Source organism: Manacus vitellinus, unplaced genomic scaffold, assembly GCF_001715985.3.
Source record: "Manacus vitellinus isolate BGI_N305 unplaced genomic scaffold, ASM171598v3 scaffold_7_pilon, whole genome shotgun sequence".
NCBI lineage: Eukaryota > Metazoa > Chordata > Aves > Passeriformes > Pipridae > Manacus > Manacus vitellinus.
In genome coordinates this window covers 26,394,354-26,404,311 of record NW_021940813.1, presented here as the reverse complement: position 1 = coordinate 26,404,311, position 9,958 = coordinate 26,394,354, and the positions used below count along the sequence as shown (strand labels likewise).

The window sequence follows — 9,958 nt, the reverse complement described above, 5'->3', positions numbered from 1 at the left end:
TGAATAGGTGAATGCCTTCCAGGTTTACTTCACCTTTCTAATGCAGTTGATCAAACCTAAATGCTTTCTGTATTATTTGACTAGAAAGTATAATGTGTATTATGCTACTAGAAAGTATAATGTTATGCTTTTGTTACCTTTTTTTTGCCACATTTCTTTTTGATTCAATAGTGATACTCAAACCATGAAATTTTAGTTTTTCTTAGTATGGATGCCTCATTAAAGGCTCTTTTGAGACTGATGTGAATACAGCATTAAAAAAAAGGAGTGTTGAGGGAAATAAATACACTGATATATATTTATATGCAATTTTTTATATTTTATATATATATTAAAATAAATTTCATGCAAAGAGGAAATTTAAAATCTTTCAAATACAGTAGACCATGCTGTTACTGCTATTATTACTCTTGGGAACACGATGTGACTCTTGGGGATGGTCCTGTGCAGGGTCAGGATTTGAATTCAGTGATGCTTGTGGGTCCCTTCCAATTCAGCATATTCTGTGACTCTATGATTCTATGATCTCCATACGGAAATAACATTTTAAAATTTAGGGTGGTGTTTTGGATACTGATAGCATTCCTTCAAGGTACTGAGAAAATAGACTGTATTTTTAATAACAAGAAATATTCACTTTTTCCCCCCCTGCTTTGAACTCATGCCTAGTTATACTTTCTTCTGATAGGGAATACCCTCAGATTCAAAGATCAGAGCCAAATCTCCTCCTACTTCATGGGTGTATGAAGAAAATGTGTTCTAGTAAAGATATCCCTGCAAACTTTAATCTTTTTAGCTTTTTAAAACCAGGAAATTTCTTACTGTCAAAGAAAGCTTTGTTTTCAGCTTCAGATTTGCTGCAGAACAAACTTAAAAAGTGAAAATTTGATGCAGAACACCTATTGTTACCAAGTCCAGGATTACAGAACAGGCAAGTTCTTTCCTTTTACTGTAAGTTTTTACTGAATGTGGATCTTCAGACTTATGGATAGCTATTTGGAGTAGAAAAAATGTGCATGCAATAAATGTACAGATATTTTTCAACATTATAATAAAAGATCTATTCCAAATTAAACAGTTTTTCACTTATGAGTTATATTTTCAACTGTTCTGTCATTGAACAGAAGCATCATTGTCACTTCACCACAAGTGTAAAGCATCTAATGTTGCATTTTGTTATTGCCTCGTTAGATTGTGTGCAGTGTGGGGTCCTGTTCCTAAAGATCCCCTCTGGACAAACCTTACTGTCTCTGTGGAAGCTCCACAAAAAGGATTCATGCTGGTGTAGGAGACTTGGTTTATTCCTACAGTACCATTTCTTCCCACAGAAAGAATACTAAGGCATGTGTAAAAGCAGGAAAGCCTGTTGCTATACATTATGAAGATTTTTCACATAAGCTTCTGAGTAAGACTGAACATTCACTTCCAAGATTATTACAGGATCACTTTTTAATACAGTCTAAGTCCTGGGTATCTGATGAACAAGAAAAGATGAAAAGTGAGTATCTTGGAAACAAGAAGTCTAGGATCAATTTTGAAGTTAGAAAGGGATCAGGAGAAGGTACAATGAGGAAGTGCATGGGGTCAGAAATGAATCAAACTACTCTGAAACATACTGCTGTCTCATTGACTTCTGTTAGCCAGACATAGTTATGGTGGTGAAAAACAAACTTGATAAATGGCTCTTGTACTGACACTACTTTTGTATCAAGTTCCGTGGTCAACCAAGAAAAAAAAAAGAGGAAAGTAATTAAGCAAACCCTGACAACTCTTAATGCGGTATGCCAGCAGTGAACAGCATGGCCTTGACAAAAGAAAAGGGGCAAATACAGGGAGTGGCAAAGAACATGTACAGAACCAGGGGGTGAGTATGTGACCATAATAGTGACTAAAAAATGCTTCAATTGTCACAGATTTTTTGGTATGCCTTGATGGTTAGTAAAGAAATCTGAGCTATGCATTAAAATGGATGTCTTTCTACAGATGTTATCCCATCTGTAGTGTCAGAGAGAAAGCATGAAAAGAACTGTGGAATACTTTTACAGCATCATTACAATTTCAGCAGTGCTGAGGCCACATCTGTAGTCTTGTGTTCTGTTCTTGGCTCCTCAGTAGAAGAGGGACATGGACATACTGGAGAGAGTACAAAAAAGGGCCATGAAGTTGGTGAAGGGATTGGAGCATTTCTCCTATGAAGAAAAATGGAGAGAGCTGGGACTCTTCAGCCTGGAGAAGTCTTTCATCTGAAGGGAGGCTATGAAAAAGAGAGAGTCAGGCTCTTCTCAGTGATGCCCAGTGACAGGACCAGGGGCAATGGGCACAAATTTGAAAACAGGAGGTTCCTGCTGAACATCAGAAAACATGTTTTTTTATGATGAGGGTGGTGAGGGTGACCCAGCACTGGCAAAGCTTGCCCAGGGAAGTTGTGGAGTCTCCAGCCTTGGAGACACTCAAAAACTGCCCGGACACAGTGCAATCTTGAGTGAGGGGGGTTGGCTAGATAACCTCCAGAGGCCCCTTCCATCCTCATTCTGTGATTTTGTGAAATGCAACTTACAAAGAATCTAAATTTAAAAAAACCCATGTTTTTAATTAAAATTGGCTATTTTACACTAAGCAGTCTGCCCTTGTGGAATAACAGAATGACAGTCTGCCCTGTGCAAAAAAAGTCTCTGCTTTCAACATAAAATAAATAACCATAAAAATAATAACATAGGAATAGACATTCAAAGCTTAAAGATGATTCAGTTTGGATGTTTTAAGCTTAAAATAAAGAGAACTGAGGCAATTTTGTTGCTGAACTATACTGTCCACATAGAGATTTAATGTCCTTTAATTTCTGACCTATGCTTCCCTGGTTTTGGCACCTCAAGGGACTCCAGAGTGCAGATTTGCTCTAACTTCTTGTAGAACAGAGTCATCCTGCCATCTCGTGGGTGAACAGGCACTCAGAGATTCTGACCAGCTAGAAATTAGTCTATCAACTTTAGAATTAAACACAGGGAATTTTTTCAGGGTGTGCATACTGCTGTTATCTCCTGTAACCCATGCAGCATAACTTGTAAACAGCAGCTCAGAATCTGGCATTAAGAATACAATGCTGACTCTCTTACAATAACATATTTTAAAGGAATAGAAGTGTCTCTTTGCCATATAACCACAGTCATACAGACACTTGTATGTCCTCAGTTGTAAAACTTTGTCTGTGGATACTTCATATATGAAAAAGTATAGACTGAATTGCTGGCAATAAAGAAATAAAGAAGGGACAGGAATAAGGAGTGACTTATCTCACACTGATGTCAGTGGTGAAGTGTCTGGTGATTTCCAAAGTATGAAAACCAGCTCCTGCTGCTATGAAATAGGGTAACTTCAAACAGCATGTGGAATGTACTGCCCTCACCACATATGCATTTAATATACACCAGCCCTTTGCGTAAACATATTAAATGGTTTGGTCTTGGGGTTTCCTAAAGTGTTGAGATTTGATGTTCCTACACAGCTTCACAACCAGTTCACATGGTTGTGAAGCGCAAAAGACTGACCACTTGAAGAAATTTTTTAGAAGTTTCTGGAAGTTTTTGTAGCAAGCTATTATTTGTAGTGTATGCAACATTAATTTCTTATAGCATTGGACAAAGCATGTTTACAAGATGATATGTAAAATTGATAGTATATTCTATTGAATGTACAACTTTATGTTCCTGACTCTTTCAGGGGTTGAAAAACTACAGCTATTGTTTTAGAAACATATCATGCATATCCAGCTGTGCTGTGGACAGTGGGAGAACACAGGATGCTACATACCTTGTTTTGAGCAAGGTCCTTTGTCCAATCTCTGTTAATGACATACAGATAAGTCTACAAATGTGAGTGGAAAAATAGTGGGACCAAAGTCCACGGGGGACCAACATACAAACCTCAGCTCACAGCACATTACCAGTGGCATCCCTCAGGGACTGATATCAGCACCAATACTGTTCAGCAGCATTATTGATGACCTCGACAATGGGACAGACTGCACAAGCAATGGATTTTCAGACAGAAAATCAAACTGGGGAGAGATAGTTGACGCATTGGAGCAGAGGGCTGCTGTTTTGGACAGAAACAGGCTGAAGAAATGGCCTGATGGGAAACTCACAAGGTTCAATCCAAGGCATGTGCAAAGAGCTGCATCTGGGATGGAATAAACCCAGTACAAGTGAGACAATGACATAGTGGAGTCTAGGGAAAGACCACAAAGAGCACAGGTCATACAGAGAGAGGATAAGAGGCCCTATTTCTATCTACAAGAATCCAATAAAAACAGAGAGAACGTATAGAGCCAGATTGTTCTTAAAGGAGCACAGAGATGGGACAAAAAAGTAACTGGCTCTAATAAGAACATGGGAAATTTATATTTCATATTAGGAAAAAAAATGACACAGTATGCATGGTCAAATGCCGGAACATGTGCCCAGAAAGGCTGTGGAATCTCCGTCCTTCTAAGTGTTTGGATCTCAGTTGTAAGTGCTCTGATGAGAGGCTGGATCCAAGGACCTCCAGAGGCCCCTTTCAACCTGAATTATTCTGTGATGCTGTGATGCAGAAGAAAGTTTGAAAATATTCAATTTGTGTACTTTAAAATTTCTAAGAAATATATGAGGCTCTAACAGACACATTATCAGTCTGTAACCTGCTTTTTGACATCAAGGACAGCTAATGATGAAAAACACTATCGAATATAACTTAGCCTCTATAAAGAATTAATATAACTCGTATATAGCGATAAAAGAAGTAGATTTAAAAGGACTATTGCCAGCTAAAAGCAAACAGGTTTAGACTGTGTTTGCAAGAGTTGGATGTGTTGCAATATATGTGATGAAAATAGTTTCACAATTTAGGTTTTTCAGTTAGTACCTCAGCATAGTGTACGTTAGATGAAAAGGAAGATGTGAAAAACTGTGAAAAGTAACTCGTCTTCCCTAGCTGGTTGGTCAGGTGGTCAGAGTTTCATACAAAAATCTGTTTTCCAATATTAGTGCAAACTTTCATTTTTGTTGTGGCGTTTTCAAAATGAAAATTTGAGCTGTAGCTATTTTTAGTCAAGTTACTTTTCTATGACTTCATTAAACTGTATTAGTCTCATGACTAAAAAGTGTAAAGTTTATTTTCCTTTCATATACATTCACATACCACAAAGCTAGATATGACATTAGTTGAAAGGACCAATTGAACACAGCACTTTTTGGTGCAGATGAAAGTTCAGAAATTTGAGAGTATTTCAAAGGGATATGAAAGCAAAAGAATGTGAGAACAGCTCATGGAAAATACTGCTACAAAAGAGTGAGTTAAAAAAAAAAGTTTCCAAACAGTCACTAACAAGACTTAGTTTGTGAAAGTAAAAAGCTGATGACATTTTACTTCATCATTTTATTTGTTGGGTGCTAAATAGCTTTGGGACCGTAATGCAATTTTTACGGTATGCTTTAGGCTTTAAAATCAAGTACTAAGTCCTAAAACCAAAAATACCACAAAGTATCTTGTACAAAATTTTAAAGTAGTTATAGTGAGTTAGATTCTTAGCTGACTTTTCTAGAGCTGTGCTAATTTACATTATCTAAAGGTCTGATTGTTGTTATATATGTATTATTTCAATCTGCGATGAGGAAAAGAAATGAGGTGAGACAGTCAAACTCCTCAGGGTTTCTTTGCTTCACCTCGGCAGTGAAAATATGCAAAAAAGCCAGCTGTGTGTAATCTCTTCCTTCTTTTTAGTTTAACCTGCTTCTTTTACCTTTAAAGTGACATCTCCTGTTGCAATTGGGAACTTCTGCATTCACAGTTGTCCTGGGTAATTCCTGAGGGAATGATTTTTTCCCGCTGTTATCAAAGTAACTTTATTTAGAAGTATAGTGAATCATTGCACAGTAGCAGATAAACTATTCGTGTAATTAACAGTGGCAAGCATTCATTTACTCAGGAACACCAGAAACTCAGAAACTCCTCATGGAACTATCGTTCCAATATATCAACATTTGGCTAAAAAGCCAGCTCAATTACTGGCATGAGGGCTTATTTAGAAGTGAATACATACACTCCCTTTGCAGTAATGGAGCTATAAAATGTTTCATATCTTGAAACTTTACATTACTCTCCCTCTGAAAGGGATGGTAGTGCAGAAAAAAATAGCAGTAACATGGGGACATTTCTTATAAAAATATCGTAGGATCATGTCTTTTGTCTTGTCTTTTTTTTCCTGTAGACCCTATTTTGTAATTTTTTGGTTTTTTTTTTTTTTTTTTTTTTTTTTTTTTTTTTTTTTTTTTTTTTTTTTTTTTTTTTTTTTTTTTTTTTTTTTTTTTTGGTGGGTTTCTTTTGTGGTCCTTGCAGAATATCAGCATTTCAGTTTTAGCTCTTTCCACGTCCTCATTCTCAAACCAGCCAGAGAGGTGGGGAGGAAGCTGTAGCAGAGATAAAAGGTGGTATACTTAGCCTAATATACTCGTGCCTAAGCTTCCATCCTATCTCCACCACATTTCTTGGAAAAGAGTCCTACAAGGGGCGTTCAGCATAAAAGCGGAGGAAGAGGCGTTTCGGCTGAAGACAACAGAAGGCATCACCTCCTTACGCCTTTTCTTCCCCTGGGAGGTTGTGAGAGCGAAGGCCCCTTCCCTCCACCCACCGTCCCCTAAAAAAGTTGATCGTCTCTCCCTCTGCTCGCGGGGCGCACCGCTGGGTTTCGCCCAGGCCGGGTGACAGCCCAGCGCCCTCGGTAACCCTGGCACTGCTTCGCGCTGCTGCCCGGCCCCGGGTGACAGCCCCCAGCACCCTCGGTAACCCTGGCAATTGCTTTCGCGCTGCTGCCGGGTGACAGCCCGGCCACGCGCCCCTGGACCGGGCCCCCGCTGCCTGCCAGTGAAAAGGGGAAGAAGGCCCCCCGGCCTTCCCGGAGCAGCGGCCCCCGCACCCCGCGCAGAAACGCGGCGGCCGCGCCGTCGGGCCAACCTCGTCCCGGCAGGAAGGGCCCCGGGCAAGCGGGGCGGCCGCGGAGGGGCAGGGTGAGAACGGGGCAGGGGATGCAACGGGGCAGGGCGGGCGGGCTGGCAAGGCGAGGGTTGGGCGTGGGCGGCTCTTCCTCCTCTCTCTCGGAGAAGCCGACAGCCTGCCCCGAAGGGCATCTCTGCGGGAGTGCGGGGGCCGGCACCCGCTGTTCGGGGACTTCTCCGGGGCCCTTGCCTGTCCCCCGCCCTTCCTGTACCCGACCCTGCGGCCCTTCCCTTGTCTGCGACACTGCGCCGCGCACCCCCAAGGCACTCGGCTGGGACACCTTTCTTCGGGACCATGATATACTTTTCGTTATTACTGAGCTGTCGTAAATAATTTAACCTTGAAAGTGGCTTATTTCAACACACGGCCCATCACTGGCACTGCCAAGTCGCCATCTCTGAGCTGTCTGCAGCCCTTTCCTTCGCACCCGGGTGGCTTTGGAGGAGGATGGGCTCCGTCAGTGGTGGAGTAGGCGGTGGGAGCAAAAGATTGTGCCTAAAACATTTGTGTATGAGCACTCAAATGCCTCATTTAGAATAAATATTAATATTAGAGACTTGCTATTACTATTCCATTATTGCTAGTAAAAATGAGTTTCTCACATCTACCTTTTCGGTTTTCCTTCCTGCAGTCAAGTGTTCATGAAGTGAGAAAGTCCACTCTTCTTTTTCAGGAGGTTTTTCAGATTGAGCTGTCTGTATATTGACTCGCTGAGAGGGACTGCAGTCTGTTTCAGTGATGAATGAGGTTCAGAAGAGTTATAAGTACAAGCTGCAGCTCTGTGGAGTTTGGAGAACTACCTCTGCAGCGACTTTCCACCTGGCAAGACTTGCATTGTAAGTAAACAACTTCACTTATGTTCTTTGAAATTAAGATGGATTTTCATTTTTACCAAGAAGTTGCAATCCTGGCAGAATGGTGCCTGGACCTGGTGTGGTTAAGACAACTGTTTGTTAAATACTTTTGTTTTCTTCATGAATGCTATGCAAATTATGGCACTATCTGGTGATATTTTAAAAAATACTTAGATTCCACAAGGAGCCATTCTGACAGAGGGCATATTAGTGCTTTTCTCCCTTGACCCCAAAATGATCGTTCGAACAGTCTATCTGTTGTTTTTTTAGACAAATGAAGTCACAACCCTTTGGGACCGAACTGAGTTTTCCAAAAGTGTTAACCAAAATGAGTTACTTGACCAAAATTGAGGATCAACCACTTCAATGTATCATCACCCTTTTATTCCAAAATCTTCTGGCGATTCTGTAAAATTGAGGAATAACTGTAATGGTGCTTAAAGGCACAGAATTGTCTAGTTAATGAGATATCATTAATGTATGTTACAGAACTTAAACCTTAATTTTGTTTAAAGTTTTTGTTGGCTTCACAATGGCAAAAATATTTTTAAGAACTATTTTTATTATTATAACTCCATCAGTGTTTTTTAACATGTATAAAATTCGAAAAACAAGCTTAAAGCTATTGTCACTTTGAGCCTTATAGATAATTGGTGATTGAATAAATTTACATTGAAACTGTAATTCCCTATTATTGCCTTAGCATTTTGAGTATTTTCTTTACTCCTTTATTAGGCATAGAATCTTTATCTTACTTTAGAATAACTCTCCATTTTTTCTGAAAATTAAAAAATCTTATTCCGTTCCTCTAAAGATTCTCTTTATATTAGCTGACTTTCACCAAAAACATTTATCTTTTTTTCCTCTCTTTCCTCTCCCCCCCCAGCTTTTTATTGAAAAGTACTGCAAACTGTATGGCTCAAATGTAAATACTTTTAGCCTACAGTAGAACAATTTCAGACAGATTGAACAGTTTCAAGAGCAGTGGGAGAGTAAGACTAATGTTCTGTGTTTTGCTTTTAAGAGTAGTCAGGAATATCAAACCTGGTTATTACTAAGTAGCTTGTATTATACTGTGTGCATTCAGCAAAACTTCCTCTGTGAGCTGATGTGATATACCAAAAAAGAATTGGATTTAAAAATAAAAATATTTTATCTTTATGTAGTGGACTGTAGTTTTATGATCTCTAACAGCTGTGTTTCTTCTGGATGTGATAGGGTGGAAAAGGAAGGTAAATTCAAGAAATAAAAATAAAGAGAGAGTCGCTTCTTTCCTTGTGAAGTGTAAGAGCTTGATAATCTGTGTGGTAGGGAACTGAAACCAGGCCTGGCAAGTTTATGGTATGACCCTTTAAAGTTGCTTGTCATAGTGCTCAGAATCCAACTTCTTCTAGCTTTCTAAATCTGTTTCTGCCTACCAGTCTGTCTGAAAAAAGAGATGTGAAACACTTCCTTCATCTCCTTACAGTGCTTTATGGGATGATGGCACAGTTGTGAAAAACTGAGGAGAAAGACTCAGAGGGAGAGCAGCTACACAGGTCAATGTCATTCTGGAATACTACTGGAAATGCAGTAGCCTCCTACCTCCAGCCTCTTTAGTTCACAGGAAGTTTCTGACTGTAAATCGCAGGGCAGTGTGTTACAACAGTGTGTGCTTTCTTAAATCGCTACAGGTTTCCTTATTAAAACCAAAGAAATGGATTGCTAATGAGATTTCTTTTGGCAGATCTTTAAAATACATCTCGGCTGTGTCTGTGTGTCTCATTTGTTCAGGCATGTTTGGGTGAGACTAAGCATGGTTATCTGTCTTGGCTTCAGGAGCTGAACTGAGCTGATCATGCATCTAATCTTTCTGTTTTTATAAACAAAACTGAAGCACAGTTTTAGGACTGTCTTTGGTTGTCAGTTAACCTGATGTTCTGAGGAACCTCAGAGAAGATACTCCATGCTGGTCTTATTTATTCGTATTTTCCATTTGCCTTTGAAATCACAAGTGGCTACACATGAAGCAGTTGAATACGAGTTGCTTCATGTCCTCCCACTCAGTGGAAATGTTAGTGCTGTCAGCTGGTGCT

General features: G+C 39.8%; 1 long non-coding RNA gene across 1 annotated transcript; it reads left to right on the top strand.

Annotated features, from left to right (window-relative positions):
- The first annotated feature begins 7,100 nt into the window (after positions 1 to 7,100).
- LOC115307991 lies at positions 7,101 to 9,426 on the top strand. The gene is made up of 3 exons (XR_003916344.1): positions 7,101 to 7,504; positions 7,661 to 7,865; positions 9,352 to 9,426. It is a non-coding gene; the product is annotated as an uncharacterized LOC115307991 (long non-coding RNA).
- Positions 9,427 to 9,958: the final 532 nt, after the last annotated feature.